Here is a 25,798-nt window from a genome sequence, read left to right as displayed (position 1 = left end):
TCTTTATTATATAAATCAGAGGTATTCAATTAAAGTTCAAAGGCACTGCCTTTATATTCTCTTCCAAGCAGAGGTCCAGACAGAAAACAAACAAAAAAACATTTATTGCAGTTTTCCTCCTGAACTCTATAATGTCTTAATATTTTAGCCTACTTAAAAGCATTATCTAAAAATAATGTTGCTACAATAATCAAAACGTTCTCATCTTCAGCAAAAAAGACAAATATAGCAATTTCAAAGTTTAATTTCCATCCTAGCCATCTAAAAACCAGATTTTACCAATTATAATTACGATTCTTTTGAAATGTTCTTAGTTTATTCTTAGTTATTATAATATTTTTTTGATTGCAGATTAATAATGCTAAATGTAGATTAGAAACGTCTTGTCACATCTGGTTTGAACAGTCAGAGTCATAGGTTATAGAAAGATAAACAGATAGTATGAAAATAACTATCTTTGCAGCATTGTTGTTTTCTGCTGTGTTTTGTTGTTTCTGTAGATGTTAAAATAATCGCGGCATCCGCAGCTCTAACTTGAAAGAGAGAGAAAGCGCACGCAGGTGAAAGGTCTTGAATGAAGCATGTTTGACTTTTGAAAAAAAATAAATAAATACTAGAGGATATAGTGCTGAAAGATATTTAGCATAAACGACCCTGAACGCTTATTATATGACCTGCTCAGCTGCTCGGCTTGCGATATGGATGGATGAATATCGGTCTGCCTTTTATATCATTCCTATAAGTAGTTAAGGATAAAATACTCTAATTGCTTTTAAAGTTTTCACAAGTCCTTTTCATTGAGTCAAGTCAAGTCAGGAGTCATTTCAGTCTATAAAAATGTGACCATCTCTGCTCCTACTCTTTCTTTGTGCGCATTTCTACAACCACTTACTGTCCGACAAAAATAAAGTTTGTAAGGAAAAGTAATGCAGTAAACAGGGACGTATTTCTGAGGAAACTTTTTCAAACGAGAATGCACACTCTCTTTTTTATATATATTACCCCCTTTTATTGTTGTTGTGTGTTTTATGACCCTTTTATATGTACAGCACTTTGGTCAATTACTGTTGTTTTTAAATGTGCTTTAGAAATAAATTTAACTTGAAACTTTGCGGGGCTTCCGTGGTCTGGCCTAAAATCTTCTCTATCAACAGCATCCACAACTGAATGGGAAAAAAAAGACCTTGAAAAATATTTTTGTGTGAGTGAACTTGCTAAATAAAGGCAGATTCTATGAAATGGATTAAACAAAAAACTGCAGATTTATTACAACACGCGCTGACAGAGATGCAGTATAATAATGCAATGGGTCATCAATAAGGTGCACACTGAATCTGGTCCTCCAATTTCAGTACATTAAGCCATGGTAAGCTGTTTATTTTTCTAATTTCCAAGTGTTTTAAAGAAAGCCTTATTGCAGAAAATAAGGCACAGAAAAGATTACTTTTTAGCACACTTTGAATGGGACCATTTGTTAAATTATAAGGCTTATCATATATTCTCATGATTAATATTTGCAAAGATTTCAAACAAAGTCGTCATAAAGACACAAAATGCTAAAGTCATATGGAGTTAAAATGTAAGCAATGAATCTGCACCCACCAGTTGACTATACTGTATGCATGGTTACTTCCTGGTTTTAGATGAGACAGCTCAGTCATTTCCAGTCAACTGTTGCTTTAAATAATCTATTTACAATTTGAAGAAAAGTTTTGTTTGTCTAAAAGACCAAATGTCCAAGTATGCAGTTTCAGGAATGACTAACACATAAAAAATTATGCAATGAATCTACAAAGTTGTGCCGTGAGTCATTGCTATGATTGACAGTGATAAAGCAACAGAAAGGAAACATCTGATGAGCCGATGTCAAAAACACAGCTGTGCATTAAGTGATTCAGACTAAATTCAGACTAACAAAACTAAGCTGCAACAAGACTGGCTGAATATATTTAGCAGCTTCTACAGCTAAAGATAAAACTTAAAAATTTAGTTTTTAAGATCTATTAAAAAATATTAATGCATTATCATTTAATTATTATACCAATATAATTAACTTCTTTAATTTGTAGTTAACTAGTTAAGTATTAAAATAATTTACCCTTCTAGGCTGTTGGTGTCTGGGCTTATTTAAAAAAAAAAAAAATGACACGAGACTTTGTGACTTTCTGCACTTGCTATAGTTTATACTTCAGTACAGTAAAAGTACTCAAATATATTACAATAGTGATTTCATTCTAAATCCAAAAGCAATTGAATTTTACTGCACAGCTGTAGATTTGAGAATAGTAATGTGTAACATGAAAAATAATGTGATGTAGTTAATAATATATACAATATAGTTGTTTATCAATAACATTGATAAAGGTGTGTCCTTGTCACCGCGTGACTCTCCCGGACAATCAAAAATGTGCAAAAAGGCGGGAGCTGGTTGCTGAAACCACGCCCACCTAGTTTGACGGCAGTGTCAGCAGCGGCAATCCACCTGTCACTCAAGTGGCCTAACCCTTATTTATGCAGAACTTTAAGACTTATATATATAATTTAAACGGATGGGTTATAAAAAAATTCACAAAAAGATGGTGGACTGACAGTGAGCAGAGGGGCTGCCAGACAATAGCAGAGGAGGAGATAGGAGAGGATGGGCATTTGTGAGCCTCTTGGCTTTCAGACCAGAACTTAGGAACAAAAGCCCTCTCCTCTTTATTCGCGATGCCATACTCTGTTCACCCTAGACTGACGTCACGGCCCCGGCTCCGCGGTGATCCTCAGCTCTATCACTCTCTCTGGTGATGGCTCCTCGGCTGCGGCAGCCTCTGGCTCTCCACCGACGGTGGGCCAGGCCTGCAGATCCTTGCAGTGGGAAGATGGTGGGCTGGGCTCTGGGTCTGAAGTGGTAAGAGATGTTTCTGTGAGGGTCTCAAGAGTCTCTACTTGTATACCACAACATCAAATGATGCTTTACCGGACATTTACGAGCTGGCTTATCTTTATGCAGAAGTTCTAAAGAACACCCTATGCATATGGTCAATTAACCTACCTTATCCACAAATATCTGCTCTCTGGTACAGTAGGTACGTTATGCACAATTTCTTTCCAAATGTTATTGTGAAATGTAATTATTATATTAGGAATGCTTATTATTTTTCTATTCATTAAGCTATATGTTAGTTGTAAATGCTCATTTAATGCTGAGAGAATTTGCTTGCTTTTAGAACAGGCACAGTAGTGCTGAACACCACAGTTTGAAGCACTGACTCTTACAGAGATCCATACTGAGTTTAGAGAGTATGCTTTGATTATGACACTACACGCACTTTTAGAAGATTTTAGAGTAAATTTATAACAAAGAAACCCACCCTGGAGAGAGCTGAGGGCAGTTTCCCATAGCTTACTGGTACATTCTGTGCTAAGTGCAGAGCAGGGAGCTTATAGACCGGCACACATCACCGTGAATCTAAATGAAGCAAATCCACAGGTGTGGAATGGTGTACGGCTTCCTGCATGCATATGTGTGAAGGCATGGAGGAGCGGATGATTAATAGATGTAGATAGAGTAAAGCTATGGGCTGTAAGTTGGTCAGTAGGCTTGTTGAATAAATATATATACACTGAAACTGTAATATTTTCTGTCTGTCAAGATGTTATGGCATTAGGTATATAAATGAGCTTGTAGCTGTATGGAAGAGATTCAGATTACTTATTACTCTTTTGTCTTTTGAGACAAACCTGTATTAAAATATTATTTATGTTGCTTATTATTCAGAATGAGACGATAACAAGAATGTCAGAAATGTTTTCATGGTGCCACATTCTGCTAAGAACTCTAACACTAGTGCTCCATCTTGTGGCTGCGTACAGAAGCATAAATCAATAGGTCAGTGTTTGGCTGGTTAGCATGGATGCTATATATATATATTTTTTAAATCAACATTTCCAATTTAAGTTTATATTGAATTTTTTTGTAGTAAACCTTTTTTTTCAGTGAGTGACTATTTGGAGGGTTCTAAGAAGCAGGGAAATGGTTTATTTCTTTAGCTAGTCTGCTGTCACGTCACAGCTCAGCATCGTCGCTTGGGACTTGTGATGAAATCAATAATTCAGCAATGTCCACATGTCAGGATGTTCTTTTACTGTGGGCTATGAAAAAAATGACAATTCAAATTATGTGCGAGAAAACAGTCCTTTGAGATGAGTACAAAATGCTAACTGCTAGCTTTCACTAGGTATTGTAAACCTTCTTGGCATAAACACATTGGTATGAATATGTGATTTATTAATACCTAGTTATGTGTAAGTTCATTGGTATATTATGATAAAGCTTTTACTTGTTATTAATAAATTATAATTACATTTAAGTTCTATGATGATAAAAAAAAAGAATAATGAGTATATATATTTAAGGGTCTTGGATTCGATTTGTCATAATTTAGCAAGGGTGAAAAATAATGATTTTATATTTTCCACTAGATGTCAGTGCAAATCCTTTCCTTGAACTCCACAGACTGTTGCTTGTTTAATCGAGGAATACCAACTGGATGTTTTTCAAAAATAGATTTATGTATTTATATCTATGATTGATTAGATCTTTTTTTTTTAATATGGAAATATAGTGTGTAGATGGTAAATACACACACATTTATATCAGTATGTGCAGCTCTGTATTGTTCTTCTCTCTGTTCTAATGTTTCCTCTCTGCAGTGTAGCGATAAGGCATCTCCTTTCATAGCTCATCAGTGTATGTAAGTACGACTACAATAGCAGAGCTGATGGCTGCACATGATGTGCTCCATAGGCTGACACTGTGTTCCATTTTGTTCTGCCTTTTTTTTGGCAGTAATTAGTGGCTTGTTGCTATGGTTGTGGGCTACAGTGTTGTAGTGCTTGTGTTATATGAGGCAGCCAGACGTGGCAAAGACGTCATCTCATTAGTATCAGTCGGCAGCAATGGAAAGGCAGACAAACTCACAGGCAAGCGTGCATAATCATTGCTAAGAAATGTCAAAAAGTAACCTGTAATTAGGCTGCTGTGTAATAGATGGGATTCTTTAGGTTCAAGCTCTGATTCAAGCTTGAACCTAATAAGGAGAATTAGATGTGGTATTTGGTCCTGTAATTAAAGAATATGATGTGTCAGTGGGAACACCGAAATGGCATGTTTTGAAAAATATGAATTTAAACATTTGACTAAATTATCTCGCAAATGAAGTGTGACATGTCCTGTAATAAATGATTATTATGGTGGTTATTATAATGGTATTATAATAGTTGTCACAGTTTTGTTGTTATATAAACCTAAGACTAAATAATAATAATAATAAAACTAATAATAATAATAATTGTATTATCTAAACTATATATATATATATATATATATATATATATATATATATATATATATATATATATATATATATAAGATGTAAAATGTATTAAACTCAAAAAAACTTATAAGAAAATGATAAATGTTGCCTTAGTAACTAACTGAAATAAAATAAGTTTAAGATGTTATAAAAACTAAAACATAGTAAAACAAAAACAAATAAAATGTAAAAAAAACACATAACAAAATTACTAAAACCTAAACAAATATGTAAATTAAACACATAATATACATATATAATTAGAATTATTATTTATTACAATTTATTCCTAGCTTTCATTTATTTCCATTTCAGTTTTAGTATGTAATTAATATAAAACATTATTAAATACTATTATTGTATATTAATAGCATTAAAATAAGTTGCATATCAGTATTTGTAGGTTTTTTTTTTTTTAACTAACCTCCTTACAGTGAAGCTGGGCTGGAACAGAGTATACTGTCTATACCACAGGGTGCTAGAAATCTTTTTACATAAGCTCACTTAAGAAAAGACACATGGTAATATGCACTTTTTAATGTTTGTGAATGTGAACTTTAAAATGCTGACATTAATTTTATCTAATGATAGTGCTGTCATTGGTGAAAATTAAAATCATATTTATTTATCTTTATCATGAACTGCACACTTAATAGTTCAGTAAAATTATCTGCTTTGCTTAATTTTTTATTAATTTTTTATATTATTATTTAATAGACTTTAGTTTTATTGTCATAAGCCGCGTTTCCACCACAGGAACTTTATCCAGGAACTAGGGACTTTGGGCTGGTACTCTGTGTGTTTCACCACAGGAACCAGGAACTAAATAAAATTCCGGATAAAAAAAATTGCCCCTCAGAAAGTCCCTGCTGGCGAGGTAGTACTTTTTCAAAGTTCCGGAACTTTCAGGGGCGGGACTTGGGTGCAAAACATCCTGATTGGGTGAGTTCACGCAGCATTGGTTGAGTTCAACCACCATTTATTTGGATCATTTTCAAAGTATTACTGTTATTGTGTCATGAAATGTAATTTCGAGAAGGCGAGAATGTAGTTCTTCAAAACTCTGCGGTTTATTTATAAAGACAGTAGTCTACCTATTAAAAAATGTGTTTTGCCGATTTTGGAGATGATTAACTCCATGCGATCCGCGGGAGCTCAGAGCTCATGTATCTGCTAGGGGTGTGCACAGATAGTCGAAAATTTGAATATTCCTTCTGCTGTAATTATTCGGTAAATAAAAATTATATTCGAATTTCGCTATATTTTTGCTTGCCATAAAAAAATTCAATAAATTTAAAAAATCCACAGTAAAACCTAATTCGGTAACTTTTTGTGATTTTTCTACGGCATATTTGAAAATGTCTGTAAGCAAAAAATAATTAATGAATGAATAAGAACTGCGGTCTTTTACAGTGCTTTAAAAATGCTGTGGATAATACCAGAAAAAGAACAAATTTAAGAACATCGTTGCATCTCTCAAGCAACGAATAAACACAGCTAACTTGGAGAATGCAGGGAAAAGTCTTCTTCTCGTGTCTTTTCTAGACCCTCGGCACAAACATCTCAGGTTCCTCGACAAAAACCTGAGAGAAGTAAGAAAAAAAAAACTTTCTGAACATTATCAGAGCATTTTCATTATCAGAGTGGCACGGATGCAGATCGGGATTACCCGATCATGTTGACATGCCTGTGTTCCTTAACAAGAACATGTAAAACAACAGGGGAAAAAAAGCAAAAAAGATTTGCAGACAGTTTAAAAGTTTCCAAGTTAAATGTAGGCTACGTTCTGTACAATAGCCTAATTGCTTCAGGCTGCTTTATTTATGTTTTTTCTCTGTTACCTTTTCTTTTTTTTGCTTTTAATCTGTACTTTTTAAATTGCAGTATCCAAGGCGAGCTGACTAATGTTATCAAGTACGCTGCTGTTTGCAGAATTACTGGATTTGCAACCTTCAGAGGTTGCATTCAAACTGTCAGATGATATCACTAAGGTAGATTCAATTTCAAAGCATTTTGCAAGAGTTTTCTGACACTAAAGATAGTGTCAAAAGTGATGCATGGCATCCCTGGAAACACATTCCCTATATCTGTGTATCTCAAAACGTAGATTATTGTGATTCTGAACATGCTTTACTTTTTTTTTTATATACTAGTATGACACTAAGTCAGTATCCCTAAAGAAATGAACACAAAAAGAAAAATAAATGTATTCAAAAATTTGAATTTACTCAGCCTAAGGCCTTCCAAGATTTATCACTGCGTCACTTGCTCACCAATGGATCTTCTGCAGTGAATGGGTGTCATGAGAATAAGAGTATATATAGAATATATAGAGTCCAAAGTGCTGATAAAAACTTGACAGGTAATCCACATGATCCCAGACCATCAACTAACATCTTTTGAAGCTAAAAACAGTTTGTAATAAAGAAATTAATCAAGGCTTTTTAACTTAAAACAGTTGGAAAAACTCTTGTCTGAATCAGGAAAGAAATTTGCAAAGATCAAGCACTGTTTGCAAGCCAAACTTTGTCGGAGAACTTTAATGTGAGAGGACAAACAGGAGATGGATTATGCTTTTGGCCAGAAGCAATGGTTCAAATGTAAACACCTTAATGACAGGTTCTTACAAACATGCAGCTTTTCACTTCACAGGACATTAACTGATCAACTGGAGTCGTGTGGATTACTTATGGATTATTGTGATGATTATTGTATCAGCTGTCCTGAGGGTAAGTAAATGTTTAGCATATGTTCATTTTTGGGTGGACTACTCCTGTAAAGGGTACATCAGATGCCCATTTTCCACAAGTTGGTATGATTCTTTAGGGTCTTCATGAAATGTCTTTAACATTTGGTTAACAATTTTGGTTAAAATTCCTTGTGGTCATGTAAAACAACGCCATTTTTTCACCTTGTCAAAAACAGCTCTGTTCACAGGTGGTCTTATTCAAATAGCTAGTTATCTATGTAGAAACCGACTGCAAATTGAAACATCTCGCTGGATGGCAGTATCAGACTCAGACAGCGCATAACAAACATGCTGTGAGTTTTCTTTTCAGCTTTTATGAGCTGGCAGACACACCAGAAACCTAACCGCATTCAAAAAAGGGAACATTTTATCCAATGTCCCCTTTAAGGAAAAATCTTGTATATACCCTTATGAAACAAAAAATATATTGCAGTATATTAGAAAATATCATGTAATATATTAGGCATATATTATTATATATATTTATTTTTTCCAATATTTGTATATATTTTTTCAACATTTGCATATTTTGCAATATATTATGTAATATATGCATCATTAATATAATAATAAATGTATTCAATATATAATATATTAGAAAATAAAAAGGGATAATAATATATTACAATATATGACAATATATTTTAAGAAATATATTGGTAAATATATTTTCCTTTCGTATGGGTAGTACACATTTGGATTCACATTGTTTAGTCATCTGCAGCTACAGTTATCATTAAGACAGATGGGATCTCTCCATGTCTACTGCTCATGATGACGTTTTCAACTCCACATCATTTTCAATGCATGTGCATATTTCACGCTGGTGCTGGAGTGAAACTGGGGAATTTGCTGTAGGGCTGCAGTGATGCTGTATGAGTGCAGAGAGTAGTGGTGCAATGAGAGACAAGAATAACCTTGTGCCTTCTGGTTCCGCACCTGTGCTTTACATGACTGCTGCAGCTGTTGTGTTACGCTGCTCCTTTGATGAAATGGAAATTAACTTTCATTTAAAATGCTGAGTGTTCTGGACACTGGTAGGAGAGAGGAAAGCCAAGTACTGTTTCATTTTCGGTTAGCTTTTATTTAACTACTAGAAATAGGATGGTAGCTGTGACCTAAATAAACTGAATCAGACTACTACTGTCACCAGTATGAACATTTGGTCGTGTTTTCTTGCCCCGTGTGCTCTTTGTGACCTAGTTTTTGTCTCCTGTTGATTGTCTCATGTGGTTCAGGTGTGTTTTGTTAATGATCCCATACGTAAGTTCATGTCTGTTCATTTTGTGTTGGTCGGGTCTACTAATCGTCATGTTTATATCCCTTGTTGATTATCCCTTGTGCTCAGATTTAAGTAATGTGGATTGTATAGAACATATTTTTATTGGACAATTTTGATGAGAAATGTTGTTCACATTGAATAAGAATGAGACTTCATATGAGAAAATCTGAGCACAGTTTGTGACATTCTTGTGAAAATCTAGAGCAGAAGTTTTCAGAGTTCAGGAGTTTCAGGGTGGTAGATCGAAGTCACATTGTCATCTTTAAGTATATTTACTCTAGAAAGTAAATATTTTACAGATAATATTTTATAAATTTTATAATATTAGATTTGTTTAATAGTATAAGTGGGTCTCTGTACATAAATATACACTTGTGTTCAAAAGTTTGGGATCAATACAATTTATTTTGAATTTAATACTTTTATTCTGAAATTGATCAGAAGTGACAGTAAAGATATTTATAATGTTACAAAAGATTTAAAAAAACAATGTATCTAGGTTTCTGCAAAAATATTAATCAGCGCAACCATTTTCAACATTGATAATATTAAGACTTTTTTTGAGCACCAAATCAGCATATTCAAATGATTTCTGAAAGCTCACTTGTTACTGAAAACTGATGTGTTTAAAAGCTGCTTTTATATTTTAGAAAGAGTGTCACTTCCAGGAGATCATCATTTGGGGGTCTGCATCATCAAACATCTAAGAAACAAAAAAATTAGTAACAGTAACAGCTGTGTAGTAACAGCTGCTCTAAGTGAAATCACGCACCTGATGGAATTAACCGCTGATTAGAGAACCGGCTTTACTGACGAGATGTGCATTAACGATCGGCCGATCTTGATCGGAGCACTCCTAACATCAGGTAAACAACATGCGACGTTGTCATTAAACTGCACTTTCCACATGTACAGCTTAAAAAAAAAAGACGACATAAAGTGGAACTTAGTCATTTTCCAAAACTGCTAAGCAAATATATACAGTTTCAGTACATGCCACATAGAGACGTCGTTGCTGATGCTGCTCTTGTGGATTATAAATATACGCTGAATCTGACTGTTAGCCATGGTTTGTTTTGGATGTTTTTTTCCTCACGGTAATGTCACAGCTTCCAAACACTCTCAACGCAAAAGCCTACTAGCGCTCGTGATTCTTTAGCTCCGCCCACACGTCACGCCTCCAGACGCTCGTGTTTTTGTGGGAAAAATCGGTACAGACTTTCTTTCTCTTATGAATATATTAAAACTAAAGAATTTTTGGAGTTATGAAGGATGCAGTTCTACTCTATAGGTACTCAAGATTAACAGGATATTGAGTGAAAACGAGCATTTCACCCCCCTTTAAATATGATACAACTAAATTGAAGACTTTTTAAGCCTTTTTAAGGACCCTGTGGAATCCCTGAAACAGAAAATTTGTGCTGCATTAATCGCACATTAATAAAATTAGTGCGGTTAAAATTAATTTGCATACATGTGTGCATAGATGGAATATGGTGGAGATATGTAGATCTGGAATCAGATGATCTGCATATAGTCACCAGTGTGAGAACATTCTGCAGTACAGACACAAACGTGAGAGGCCCCACTACTGCATCACCCTCATTAGCGTGAATGGATATCTGGCAATAAGAGTTCATGGCAGCATACTTGCCTTCAAGTTGTACACACTCATTCATTCATGTTATGTAAGTTCTGTTGCAGAACTGGGGTGAGTGCTTGTGCACAGTCATTAACCCTGAGGTTCTAGCCATTCGTGTGTCTCTCTTCTCCTTGTCTGAACTACTGCACTAAAGTATTTGAGAATTTTCATGTTGCTTGCCTTGTAAGATCCTGGCACTGCTTTATCTTGGCAAAAATCGATTTCATTGGGTCTTTAGGATAAACAAATAGTTCAGAACAAATAGTACCTATAACCCTTGGCCACATTCAGAGAAATGTACCTCTAGTGTGGCTATGCAGAGTGTCAAATGTCGAGACATTTCTTAATGGGTTTGTTCAGCCACAAATGAAAACTCTTGATGGTTCTCTGCTGTATCTTTCAAATCTCAGAAGTGTAATCTCAATAGTTTTAGTTTATTGGTCATACAGGTTTGGCATCATTCACTCATGACTGTGAGCGAATGATGACAGAATTGACATAAATCTTTCAAATGCAGAAGTGAATAGTCAGTTCATACTCAGTTCCCTAAGGAACATCTCTGGCTTATTAGCCTGTCATAGCTCTCTCTAGAGCTGAAGCATATTTCTAATCTGGGCATATCTGAAGCTCTGCTCCAAAAAATGAAGTAAATGAGGGAGCAGGTGATTTGGGACAAAGTATTGACCCCTTAGATATTAAATAGTTTTTGATACTAAATAGATTTTTCAATATATTTTTTTTTTTTTATATTAAATCTGTTAGTACATTTTTGTCCATAAATATCTGACTGTGTGAAAAAAGCTAAGAAGCCTTATAAAAGTCACATTTATATTTTCTTTATGTCAGGAAAATGTAGTGATGTTTCTTTCTAAGATATTTATGTCTTAAGTTCATATATTGCATCATTGTCACGGTTTACATACTGTGCTGGAATGAGGTGCACAGAGATGAAGGAGATAAACAAATGGAACAATCTTTAATCTAAATAAAGTCTCCCACGGATATGAACACACATGTAGACTGGACGCAGGACTCTGGAAAACACAGAGCTTAAATTATATAACTAAACGAGGGAATTACAAAGACACACCTGGAATCAATAAACACAATAGGAACAGGAACAGGAAAGAAACCAAATACGGGCAGGTAACATGAGTGAAAACTAGGTCATGGGGAGCAGAACACGGCACAGACAGTCCATGTTCCTGACAATAATCTATTGTATCTGTTATCATTCTCATTCATTTCAGTGAAAGCTGTTCGGCTGTTATTCATTTTAATAGTAAATTATATTAAAGATAAAATGATTTTGTTTAAAGCAAAACCTCATATATTTTCTTTTGGGTAGGTATAAATTAATGACCAATTAATAAAAATAATACATTTTTAACGAAATTAACTGTACAGCAGAAGGTTTTGCAATACTTAACCATAGCATATAGAAAAATGTTGACAAAAGGAATTTGAGATTGGTCTTGGGCTTTAACCATGACCTGGGCAAAATATCTACTAGGCTATAATATAATTAAATATTTAAATGTTTGAGACTTTTGACATTGATTATTTTGAATATTCATCAATGCAGAAAGATATCTTTTGTTGCCAGATGGTGTAGTTATAGCTTCTACCAGCAGAAGCTAATGCAGCCATGCTAACCTAACCTTGACCCTGTAGACATGTATTAGTCATCTAGACTAGACAGGGCACAGGATAATATAGAATGAAAGATTGTCTGTCTGTTATTTTTTTCATCCCTTACACCTCATATGTCTGTCTCTTTTATAGTGAGTCATCTGTGAATGAGATCTAAATGTCACCCTATAGATGGGTCTGTTCAGGCATGAGCTGTTATTTCCGTCATTGGGAATCGATGCAGACCATCAGCCAACATTTCTCATACTTCCTCTTTGCCATTCCCCCTCTCTTTTTTTCTTCACCACATAAAGATTTAGTCCTCCGTTTGGAATAAAGACTCCTCTGTTTATATAGAGCCTTCTCTACAAACCCAGCAAGCCATCTGGGATTTCCAGCCACTGCTAATGCAACCTCAATTAGATGTCAGTAAATATTTATCTTCACAATGTGGCTGTAATCACAAAAGGTCTATATCTCATTGAGAACCGCTGCCTTATGAATGGTTTTTAATGAAAAGGTCATCAGATTGTTTTTAAATTAGAACTGATGGCTTATACTTCTATGATCTAGTTTTTGCCTGAATCTCCGAGCTATTGACATAAAAAGAGGAGACAGAAAGCCTTGAAGAATTTCATGGAGTTTTAGTTTCATTTTGTATTGGTTTCCTGTGATTTTAATGTAATTTTGTGAACCTACGTCTTTGAGCTCATTAAAGAAAAAGCAGCCTTAGAGCAACTGGAACATAAGTTCATCCCCAATTAAAATGGAAAACCTTGGGATTGGTTTAAAATAGTGGGCAGAAGCAGGAATATATAATGTAATCAAAAGGGACGTCAGGATGCAGAGTCATTTCACTAGCACTCAAGATGAGCATGAGAGACTCTTTACCTTCGTATATGTCTTCTGTCTTTCTGCACAGTATATTTTTGTTTTATTATACAGTTTTACATATTTTACTGTTATTCTTCTGTTGCTTTTAAAAGTGGTATAAGTCCATAAGTTCATAAAACTTCAAAAATATAATTTTAACTTGAATATAGCATGTTTAAAGCAATCCTATTACTTTTAAATGTTGACCCTTCCTAAAAAGAAACCTTTAGAAAGAAACCTCAAATTTAATAATAATAAAGATTTTGTGACTTCTGCAGCAGTTTGGTTAAAAGCAATATTTATGCTAATGTTTTTTTTTTCTGCCATTTGATACAGTCAAGATAGCATAAGACACTGTGATGCACACATAATTGTCAATGACAGTGTCATTTGATCAAAATAAAAAAGAAAGATCTTACACGCACATATGCGCCCACACACAAAGCAGTGTAGGTTTATGTTCATTCATCAACAACTGTTGGCACCTCGTGTCCTGCATGGCTGATGGAGTCTCTGCATTATTAACAAAGCTCTTCATACTCTGGCTCCGCAGCTGCCCGCATGCTGGCCTTGGCAACATTAGCAAGCCCCATGTTACACAGAGACCCCCTGTCATGGCTATTCTCAACACTGAGGCACTACAGTGCATCAAAACAGCCAATTTCTACTTTGCATTTATGCAAGTGTCACACTTTATTGACTCTTTTTGGAAATTTGTCAATCAGGGTAGCAGTGTGCGTTCACTGTTAGCACAGCTTGATGGTGGACTACATAATTTTAGGCATGCTGGCAGTAGGTTTAGCTAATGGATCTGCCCAGGCGATGAGCTCAGTACAGTGTGATTTCAGACGGCTTGCAGCACCATCAAATATTTACCAGCCAAGCTGCTTTTCCACCTGCTCTCCCTCTGCTGGAGCAGCATCATCCCACCATTTTCACTGTTTTTGACTGGTGCTCGGATGAATGTTGACCTCGGCTCCCCTGCAGGAACTGTTTGCAGGTCTCTGATGAACAGTTTTGGCCACTGAGTAGGATATGATAGTATACATTTCTTTTTTGAGCACCAGATGAAAGCAGGACAGATGTTTGTCTTATCTTTGCCTTCTGTTCTTTTGTGTGAAATCAAAACTAGCAGCGACTGTCCTCCTTTCAGAGTCATATAATAATATGCTTTCATGTGGCCCAAGTTAATAATTAATTTATTAAATAATTAAATAATTGCTCTGATATGAGTTTTCTTTTTTTGAGTTAAATCAATTATATACATTTGTATAAGTGTTCATGGTCTCCCAATCTGATAACCGGGAATACAAAGCTATCTTTGGGAAATTGTTTTTTTCTTTGTGATCAGAGCTCCTAAGACAAGTAAACTGAACAAGAGAGATTAAAACCACAGATTCACTCTATATTTCCTGAACATGCTGCATTGTAACATTTCGGTCTATAAGACATACTTGGATAGTTTGCAATATCCAGCTCTAAACTGATGCCATTATTTAGAATTTGTTTTATTGTCATTAATGCTCAACCTGGATAAAACATATACATCACAAGCACAGAAGGAGAAGACTCAGAGGTAGTGTAAAAAAAGTATTAATTTACAGGCATTTCAGAGAAGCAGCATGTTAAACAGGTGAGTATATTATTCAATGAAGATAGATACCACTTAGTTTGAGCATAAACAGTACTTTGTTGTAGGTGCAGGCAGGTGTTTGGTGAAGGCTTAGTAAAGACTGGAATTGAAGACTGACAGAAGACAGTTAAGTATCCAAGGAAGTAGCTAGGTAAGTACTCATATGTGGAGAGACGAGACCAGAAAAGGAAGAAGTGGAGAGTAACTACTCTATATATATGGCTTGATGAGATCATCTATGGCAGGTGTGTTGATGGCTGACTGATTGCAGAGTTGACTAGAAGGGATGCTGGGAAATGTAGTTCCCAGTGGACTGAGCTGGTTAGGGGTTGGAATCACTTCTTTCTCCGCCTCCTCATATGGGCTGAGGTTAGCTGGCATCTTGTTCTGTACTTTGGAAATGGTATGTGCCACAAAAAAGACATGTAGCCTGGAACACACATATGAAAAGCTATGGAATTGGTTGGGGTATTCTTATTAGAAGTGAACAGACCTAGAATGACTGAACTGGGTTTCCTGTAGTGATGCAAAGTCTGATTCATTTCCATATATAGGTTCTTTTCAGACAGATCAGCTCATTGAACCAGTTCAAAAAGCCTATTCATCAGTTCCTGACATTATAAAAGCAATAGCGTCTCTACGCATTTATTTTCTAACAGCTCAGTGCAATGTTATATCAATGAATAATTCAAATAAGTCATTTGTAAACACATTGATACATTCAACAAAGTTATTCTTGCAGATTATTACCATAGAGTTCACTTACAGGTCAAACTCAAATTAAACTCAAATTGTTAAACTCGTGTATTAAATAAATTAAATGTACACAGACTGAAGTAGTTTAAGTCTTTGGTTCTTTTAATTGTGATGATTTTGGCTCACATTTAACAAAAACCCACCAATTCACTTTTTAGTGAGTTGTTGGCCTTCTGGAAAATATGACCATTTACTGTACATATACTCAGTACTTGGTATGGGCTCCTTTTGCTTTAATTACTGCCTCAATTCGGCGTGGCATGGAGGTGATCAGTTTGAGGCAGAGCTGAGGTGGTATGGAAGCCCAGGTTTCTTTGACAGTGGCCTTCAGCTCATCTGTTTTTTTTTGGTCTCTTGTTTCTCATTTTCCTCTTGACAATACAGAGACAGAGAATCTATGGGGTTCAGGTCTGGTGAGTTTGCTGGTCAGTGAAGCACACCAACACCATGGTCATTTAACCAACTTTTGGTGCTTTTGGCAGTGTGGGTAGGTGCCAAATCCTGCTGGAAAATGAAATCAGCATCTTCAAACAGCTGTTCAGCAGGAGGAAGCATGAACTTCTCTAAAATGGGTGCAGTGACTTTGGTTTTCAAAAAAAAAAACAATGAACAAACACCAGTAGATGACATTCCAGCCCAAATCATCACAGACTGTGGAAACTTTACACTGGACTTCAAGCAACTTGGGCTACGAGCTTCTCCATCCTTCCTCCAGACTCTATTACCTTGGTTTCCAAATGTAATACAAAATTGGCTCTCATCTGAAAAGAGGACTTTGGACCACTGGGCAACAGTCTAGTTCTCCTTCTCCTTAGCCCAGTTAAGATGCTTCTGACATTGTTTGTGGTTCAGGAGTGGATAAACAAGAGGGATACGACAACTGTAGCCAAATTCCGCGACATGTCCATATGCCTTGACCCCAGCCTCAGTCCATTCCTTGTGAAGTTCACTCAAATTCTTGAATTGAATTTGCTTGACAATTCTCATAAGGCTGCGGTTCTCTCGGTTGGTTGTGCATCTTTTTTTCCACTCAGCTTTCTTTTAGCATGCTTGGATACAGCACTGTGAACTGCCAGCTTCTTATGGCAATGAATGTTTGTGGCTTACCCTCCTTGTGAAGGGTGTCAATGATTGTCTTCTGGACAACTGTAAGATCAGCAGTCTTCCCCAAGATTGCGTAGCCTAGTGAACCAAACTGAGAGACAATTTTGAAGGTTTAGGAAACCTTTGCAGGTGTTTTGAGTTGAATAGCTTATTGGCATGTCAACAGATTCTAATTTGTTGAGATATGAGATTAATTGGTGGGTTTTTGTTAAATGTGAGCCAAAACCATCACAATTAAAATAACCAAAGACTTAAACTACTTCAGTGCAGTGCAGTGGCTGGAACTAAAAACTGACTGAAGACAGGTAACTATCCAAGGAAGTAGCCAGGTAAGTCCTCATACATAGACAGATGCGACCAGACAAGAAAGAAGTGGAGAGTAACCGATCTCATACTAGGCTTAATGAGATCATCTTTGGTGCGTGTGGTGATGGCTGACTGAGTGTAGGTGTTGACCAGAAGGGATGCTGGGAAATGTAGTTCCCAGGGGACTGCCCTGGTGACTGAGGATAGTGAATTAAATCTCTTGAAAGATATTCAGCTTTCTATAAAACACTTTTGAGCCATTTACCAGCAAGATACTCACAAGCAGATGTTCTGTGTAATTAAGTATGTGAAGATATATTCTGAGTTAGGTGTAAGTGGACTAAATGATTGGAACAGTCCAGCATATATCACCAGAGGGAAGTCTGTAATTTTTACAGACAAAAGTTAAACGGATATACATGGAAATATCATTCACAATAATATCAGTAACATGCGTTTACAGGATATTGGCGAAGCTTCATTTCATGCCGACGTCTCTACTCTGTTTTCAGAGCCATTCACAGAGACTGCCATGCTTTTTGATTGATTGATTTACATGTCATTCATCAGACTCTTCCTATCTGAACATACTGTTCTAGTCCAGAATAGGCTGTTATGTGGACCAGACCTTTTGCAAGTTAATCAATGGTGTTTCTACTCTTGGGACTTGTTTAATGCATGGTTCTTTCCTAAAGTATTGTGCTGTAGTTTTACTTGTTTCTTGCTGATTTTACTTCATATATTCTGATTCATTTAACTGGCAAAAACAGCACACACGCACACAAAGCGCCAAGAGCATTTTACTGGTAAAGGAAGTGTGTGCCTGACCCATGCACTAAATCAACATGACTAAGTGTGACACTAAGAAAGATGAGGGAGTCCAGAGGAGAGATGAGGAAGCTGATATACTGTAAAACAGAATACACTTCAGGCTCCATGACGATATTAGAGGCTTACAGGAGTGTGCTTGAGACAAATACGAAACGACATATAATTTAAAACCATACAGGAAGCTGAGGAAGATAATTTTTCATTTAGATTAAAGGAGCCACCATCATGTTTGATTAAAATTAGCATAAATGATTACAAACTGCTGCAGAAGTCATGCATCATTCTTAAATTCTGAATATGATTTTAGCATAGAAAGACAACATGCACAATGGTGACAAGTTAATTTACCTTTGTTCTTGGTGGCAGCTAATGAAGGCGGTGTGATAATGCTGTTATTAAAATATGTATATGAAGTCAGACTTCACATTTAGCTGAGTGAAGTACCGGGGACCAAAAAAGAAAAGAAAAGCGGAAAGCCAATAAACAAAGAGAAAATAATATGCTGAGTTTGGATTTAGCGTGTTAAACCAAAGACAATTACAACTGTGCTGCTCTGTCCAATGTTAATGAGCCCAGTGCTGAATTAAGGGATGAATAAATCATGGCTCAGAAAACCCATGTGAGGCTCCCGCTTTTCAGAGCTTCGTGTGTATCTGTGTGTGTGTTGATGGACCAGCAGAGCATCGCAACGAACATCAAAGCAGCTAGACAAAAGGGATTCACTATATGTTCTCCCTTCTTGGGGCTGTGTGTAATGTTATAATGACAGTAGTCTGAAAGAGAGAACAAGTGAGAGAGTGAGAGAGAGAAGGGAGGGAAGGAGGCAGTCGGTACAAGGCAGAGTGAGCGAGAGCCACAGTACACAGAGCAGCATATAAGATGATGACGAGAGACACACATTGAAGGTGAACGGAAGAATAAAACACAAGGGATTGTGAACAAACAGAAAAGAAGCACATGTCGAGGGAACTGGAGTCACACCGAGGCAGCTGAGTCCGGCTCACAATGGAAAGGATCCATTGCGGATTGCAGGCAGAATATGTGTGAATGGAAGAGACTGTAGATCTGTAGATAGCGGAGACAGAAGTGCAGGGAATGGTTGGGCTGAATGGGCTCTGTTGTTGGCATCGCTGCTACTGTCCTACTCTGTTGCTGCTACTCTTCCTCCTGCCCTCGGAACCTGTTCAACGCATACAGATATGAGCTCCAAACACTCATCTGACTGGATCCCTTACAGGTACATATGTTTGTTGGTGAGAGAGTGAGCATGTGTGTTTGGTTGGAGTGGATAGGTGTCTTTGATGGGGGAAATACCTGTAGGAAGATGAATGGAGTGGTTTGCTGACAGGGCTGTAAAGGTGATCCTCTCGTCCTTGTCTTTATCTGTTGTACTTTCATGTTTCTCATGCTGCTAGTTTAGCGCTCAGAGCTAGTTTGTGAGTGTCTGGTTGTGTAGATGCTGCTGAGGTTTTGTTTATATAAGCTGGTCTAAATCTATTACAGGGCTCAGCAATAACTATGGCCCTTTCTGAGCCGGTTGACGTAACTGTCACTGCTGCATTGTCACTATACCTTGTCTGTCAGTGCTATGGCTGTATTTAATGTATGTTGTTTGTGTTTGTATGCTTTGGGAACTTTTAGAACTCCAACTGGCTCCCATAGATGAGATATTTATTTATTTATTCATAATATACTTTCCTAACTAAAAACAAACAACAACAACAAAATTAATTCATGCATTCATTTAGCTCACGCTTTTATCCAAAGCGACTTACAATTGCTATATATTTCAGAGGTCGCTCGCATCTGGAGCAACTAGGGGTTAAGTATCTTGCTGAATGCTCAGGGACACATTGGTGTCTCACAGTAGATTTGAACCCGGGTCTCTCACACCAAAGGCATGTGACTTATCCACTGCGCCATGCATATGTATTGAATTTCCCTTTCAGAATGTAAAAACTTTGTGACACTTATTAAAATGTGTGAAGTCAGAGTTTTTCCCTAATATATATAAACTAGGCTCATTTATTTTTTCAGAATACTCTGCATTAATTTTGCATATAACTTTTTTTTTTAAATTTAGGTGGGGTACGATCAATGATTATCAGTGTAAATAGTAATATAATCATGCTTTTGATTTATATTTGCTGTTGGAGGCATATCTGCTGCTGCTTCTTATAGGAGGCTCATTGCCATGGCTGCACGGCCTCTGCTCTCTCAATGGCTCTTGGTTGCTATAAGTTACAAGCCCACTTTCCTCCACTCTTTCTTTGGAAAATTACATCAGGGAGCACTTGCCGCTTGTTGCAAAGAGCTAAAGGTACCGCTCAACCTACCCTGGAGGGTCTAAGACGATCTCTATGGGAGTGTGTTTTGATTGTGAAGATATGCCCTCTCCCACACCCCAGTTTCTTGTGTGTGAGGTCTGTGATTGTGACCTGAAAGGATCTGAGAAATCTAACCAGCTTTGGCACTAGAGAAGCTCAAGGGAACTGTAATGGAAAGAGAAGCACATGAGTCACTTGTTTTAAATAAACCCGTAGAAAAGAAAATCATAAATTATATCTCTCACTTGTTGTTGTAGTCAGAAGTGGGATAAGAAGGAGAGTTATTTGAACCTTAAGAAATGTTTTCCATAATTTACTATAATTTGCTGTTGTTCAAAACCTTTAAGACTTTTTTTCTGCAGAACAGAAAATAATATTTTCAATGAAAGCCATGCAGTACAATGTTATCACTGGGGTCCAAATAAAATATTTAGTGTCCCACAGAAAATATAAATTCACACAGCTTTGGAATGTCATGAGGGTGTGTAAATAATCATAAACTGCATTTTTGGGAGAATATAGGACAATAGTAAACTCCTTGAGAGATGTCAACAGCTCAACCCATTCTATCTGTCCACTGTATATTTGCTAACATCTGCAATTAATCATTCAATAACTTCCTTGGCCAAGAAAGAGCAACCTATGAGCAATAGCTTTTTTCCATCTGAAATGTTCTTTGTTCTTTGGTTTATAAAAATACATTGAAAAAAAAAATTGCCTTAAGAGCAAGTTATTTATTTTTCATTGGTTCTAGTTAAAATATAGAAGTGAATCATTACCCTACTTTTTTTTTAATTGGATGAATAAAACTTTTTTTTTTCAGTGTATATATTGTGCCTTAGAGCTGTGGTTGAATATTTGGATCACTCATATGTGAATTTCAGAAATGATTCCCATCCTAAAAAGAAAGTAGGTCAATAATTAGAGAAGCAGCAGTAGGGTGATTTGCTATTAAGTGTCTTGCTTTCAGGCAGACTGGTAATGCAGCAAGATCTGGATCTCTGCCTTTGTGATGGTAGTCAATATTCTTATGTTTGACATAGAGCTGAAACAACGAATCGATTTAATCGATTAAAATCGATTATTAAAATAGTTGTCAACTAATTTAGTAATCGATTCGTCGTTAAATAAATTTTATTTGCCATAAGCGGCTCATTTCGTGTATATTTCAAATCTGCGGTGACCAAAGTGTGGCAGTAATGAGCCACCGGCAGTGTTGCCAACTTCTTTCAATGGAAAGTAGCTAAACCCTGCCTGAAAAGTCGCTAAATGTCGCTAGATGACGTCATATGGTAATTACCATATTCATGACGTAGGTGCGTCATATTATCTCGCCCTTTCTGTGCTCATGTACTGCATTTTAATGCTGCAAAAATTCTCAATAAAACGTTTTTTATTATTATATTTTAATGTTTCTGTTGTCAGACAACGGAATTAATATTATAATGACTGAAACGCGGTCCATTAAGACTACATACCAGCTCTCAAAGATGTTAATCTGTGCACTAAAATCCTATTCACGACTATGAAATAACATACACATAAGATTAAGACAATGGTTGAACTGTGATTTCGACTGTACTTGTATGTAAAATAGAGTTTGAAGCAACAGAATATCATTTTTTAACTGAAAGTGCTGCTCCTCTCTGCTCGCTGAACAGGGCAGATAGAGATGCGTGTGCGCGCGCTGCCTGTGGGGGGGGGAGAGAGAGAGAGAGAGAGAGAGAGAGCGCGAGCGCTTGTGCTCGTTCGGCAGTACTGGAGAGTCTCAGAGAATAAATAAGGTCTGTCAAAAAAAAGTCGCTAGATTTGTCGCTAGTCGCTTTTTTGGAAAAAAGTCGCTATGGGGGTTTGAAAAGTCGCTAAATCTAGCGACAAATCCGCTAAATTGGCAACACTGGCCACCGGAGGTTTTACTCAGCCAGTACAGCAGGTGAAGTAGCGAATAGCCAATAGCTGGCCTCGTTTTATGTCACGTGCTTCCCGAACAGCGTCTCTGCAGCATTCAGCGGGAAGTGGGAGTACTTTACTTTGAGCCTTCAAAATGAAGAGTAACCTGTAAACTCTGCACTACTGAACTGTTTAAGGGGCCGTTCACATATCGTGTCTTTTGCGTGCTCAAGTTCGTTATTTCCTATGTAGGCGCGCAGTATGCACTCTCATAATGGAAGCGACGCGGTCGCGACACGCACGCGGTGCGATGCGCCCGTTTTTCCAGGCGCGTCCACACCGCATCCATTTATCCTTTGCTGAAATTTCCGGGTCTTCATGGAGAGGGCACGTCATGGAGAGAGCACGTCATGGTTGCTTAGCAAAGGCAGACACCTCAGGGGCGCTTCTGCCCGAGCGCTTTGGAAAGAAGGAGAAAGCGGCGCGACTAGCGTTTTCCACGCGTTTTTAGGTGCGATATGTGAACGGCCCCTAAGAATTTTATTTGTGCAGATTCTCCAGTACAAGGTTGTTTGCAAATGTTTAGTCGTAAAAGCTGATAACATTGTTTTTTAACAGTTAACATTTAAAGCTTTACAAACATGTTATGTGATCAGTTTGTCCTTTACCAGTTCATAATTCAGACTTGCAGCCTAATTATGACTGAATGAGAGGTAAATGTTTGAGTATATTTAAAATGCACTTCTTTTCTAAGTATTCACTGCTCTTTTTCACACAGCAGGTTTTTTGTGTGTCCCAATTTTTTTTTCTGGACAACCTTCTGATGGATTTTACTTTAAATTGTGAGTTCCATTCAGGTTTCATGCCATTGGCACTTTTTTTTCGAAGGATTGTTTACAATTTCACAGCATAAGCTATAAAGCTTTTTCCCAGTAAATAATAAAATACAATGCACTGCAATTTTATTCTGTTTTATCCTTATACTTCGTGAAAATATGTTCTCAAAGATTCCTTAAGCTTTGTTTGGGATGTTAAACTACTTTAGGAGCTCTAAGGACTGCCATGGTGAAAACAATATTTGAAATCTCCTTGTGAATTTTGCTAGAGTATGGGTCAGTGTTTTGATTGCAGAAGAGTTCGACAAAGGATTACTAACATAATAAAACAACTCCAGGTATATTTCTGATGAGGATATGACAATGCAAAATGGTTAAACTCTCTTAAAAATCTATGCTGAATGATAAAGACCCTTTATTAATAATTTACTTGGGGAAAAAATGGAAAAAAACTAAAATATAAGTACATAAACCGATTAATCGATTAATCGTAAAAATAATCGACAGATTAATCGATTATCAAAATAATCGTTAGTTGCAGCCCTAGTTTGACACCCCCTGCAGTCTAAAGGACTAGGAAACAAACAGCAGTGGGAAGGTAATGTGTCCTTCTCTCATGTCTCCCTTTGTCAGCAGGGCCATTGAGCTCTTCATGGCTTTTTTACCTTGTGTGATGAGCATCTCCTCCCCTGCAGATGGGGCTTGCTATAAAAAATGTATTGAACTTAGAGATCACGCTGGCATAGCTGGGGTTGCCTCAGCTGGACGTTCTGCATCACAATCACAAACACTAATTTCACAGCCTTGACTAGTTTATGAGTGAGCCAGTGTGCTCTGGTAGGTTACAAACCTACATGGACAAACCTTCCTGTTGTTGTCCTGTGACGCACTCAGTGAATAGCAGCAGATAGTTGTGAAAAGACTGAATCAAAATTAGAGTCTCATTGCGTAATCATAGAGAAAGAAACATGTGGCTCCAAGAAAAAAAAAAAGACTTGCATAACTCTTTAGAAAAGTGTGACTGACCTTCGTTCTTGAATTGTGTAGCAGAGTAGTGTAAAGAAATACACAATCATCCCTACTGCTTTAAGGGGAAAAATGTATTCTGTTATTATCACTTGCTCTCAAAATCTTTTTTTTTTTACACTCCATGCAATATAAAAGAAGCAGAAGAAAAGTGAACTTAATTTAAGATCTGTTCTCTAAAAACAGACCTTGTCTGATGTCTCATGCAATTTTACTTCTTGAGTAAATCCTAATTTAGGATTTTTTTAGATATTTTTTGCTGGAATACAAGACAAAAATGAGTATTATTTTTTTACAGTGCTCATAATGCTTGAACATTCTTGTGGGTCATAGCTCGTTTTGTTTTGATTTTAAATAAATTATTCACCGTTTCTTTCTGTAGTGCATTTTAATTGTTTTGATGAGAATTTGCAGTTAAAAGTACAGCATGCAAATCAGCAAATGTTATTTTCTTATTCCATTACACACACATACAAACACCCACATGCACATACACACACACACACACACACACACACACACACACACACACACAATGACACACAAAGTGAATTGTCACTGTCATCAGCGAAGCTTGATAGTGAGGGAGAGAAATTCTACTGCACATTGCAGGCAGCTGTCAGAACATATCAATTTATTTCTCATCCCTTGTTGACCCTCATTATAACCGCTCTGTTTATGTCATTATCCGCCAATCTGATGGGAACTGACACTCTTGACTGCTAACATATTAGGCATTATGCTTCGTGCATGTGTGCATTTATGTATTTTAGCTTTAAAAGGGAGTTCATGAATGTGTGCAAATAAGCATGACTATTTCTGTATCCTGAGGTTTGAGTAAGTGTGCGAGTTACCAGAATAGTTGTCAGTATTCGAGTGTGTGTTTGTGGGCATGTATCTTCATGCCCATGTGCATGTGTGATAAAAGGGTGTCAGTGTTGGCAGTCCACAGAGAGTTCGATTTCTCAGGTTTAAATAAAAAAAGTTGAGACTCTAAGGTTTTTGCAGCTAGGCACTGGAATATCCATCCGAGCAAGAGGAAGAAAGACTCTAGTATAATCCTCCTGAAAAGACAAGTTTAGAGCATCATCTATCTATAGGTCTGTCTGTCGTTCTTTCTGTTCTTTTTATCATTCTGTCACTCAGTCTATCTATTGTTCTAGCTTCCATTTTATCTTACTAAAAACTTGTAAAAATGAGAGCTTTTGATTAGCATGTTTGTTTGTGTTTTATAATGCCATCAAGGAAATGAGTAAATGCCTGTGGTGTTCTGAACTGCTGTTCATCTTTTTTTAATGATTTCTTTATTGTCTAATGACATCCCTTGATTTCTTTACCGTATTTGTAACTGTGCATCTCTATACGCTGATTGATTGTGAAATACGTTCCTATCAATTGTTCAAACCAGCACCCTGGTTGTGCTGTACAGATTATACAGCACAAATCCTTTTCCACACCACCCTTGATCTGTCACACTTCTTCTCCATGCATGACCCACCACAGCCACAGAGGAAGCCCTCCATTGCCATTTAATTAACACAGCTTTTGGTT

General features: G+C 36.7%; 1 pseudogene; it reads left to right on the top strand.

Moving 5' to 3' along the window:
* Positions 1-25,798, top strand: part of LOC113052433 (paired box protein Pax-6-like) — a 66,983-nt pseudogene that overhangs the window by 16,758 nt on the left and 24,427 nt on the right.

This window comes from Carassius auratus, chromosome 32, assembly GCF_003368295.1.
Source record: "Carassius auratus strain Wakin chromosome 32, ASM336829v1, whole genome shotgun sequence".
NCBI classification, from domain to species: Eukaryota; Metazoa; Chordata; class Actinopteri; order Cypriniformes; family Cyprinidae; genus Carassius; species Carassius auratus.
Note: the sequence above shows the minus strand (reverse complement) of the source record. Positions and strands in the feature narration are given on the sequence as shown.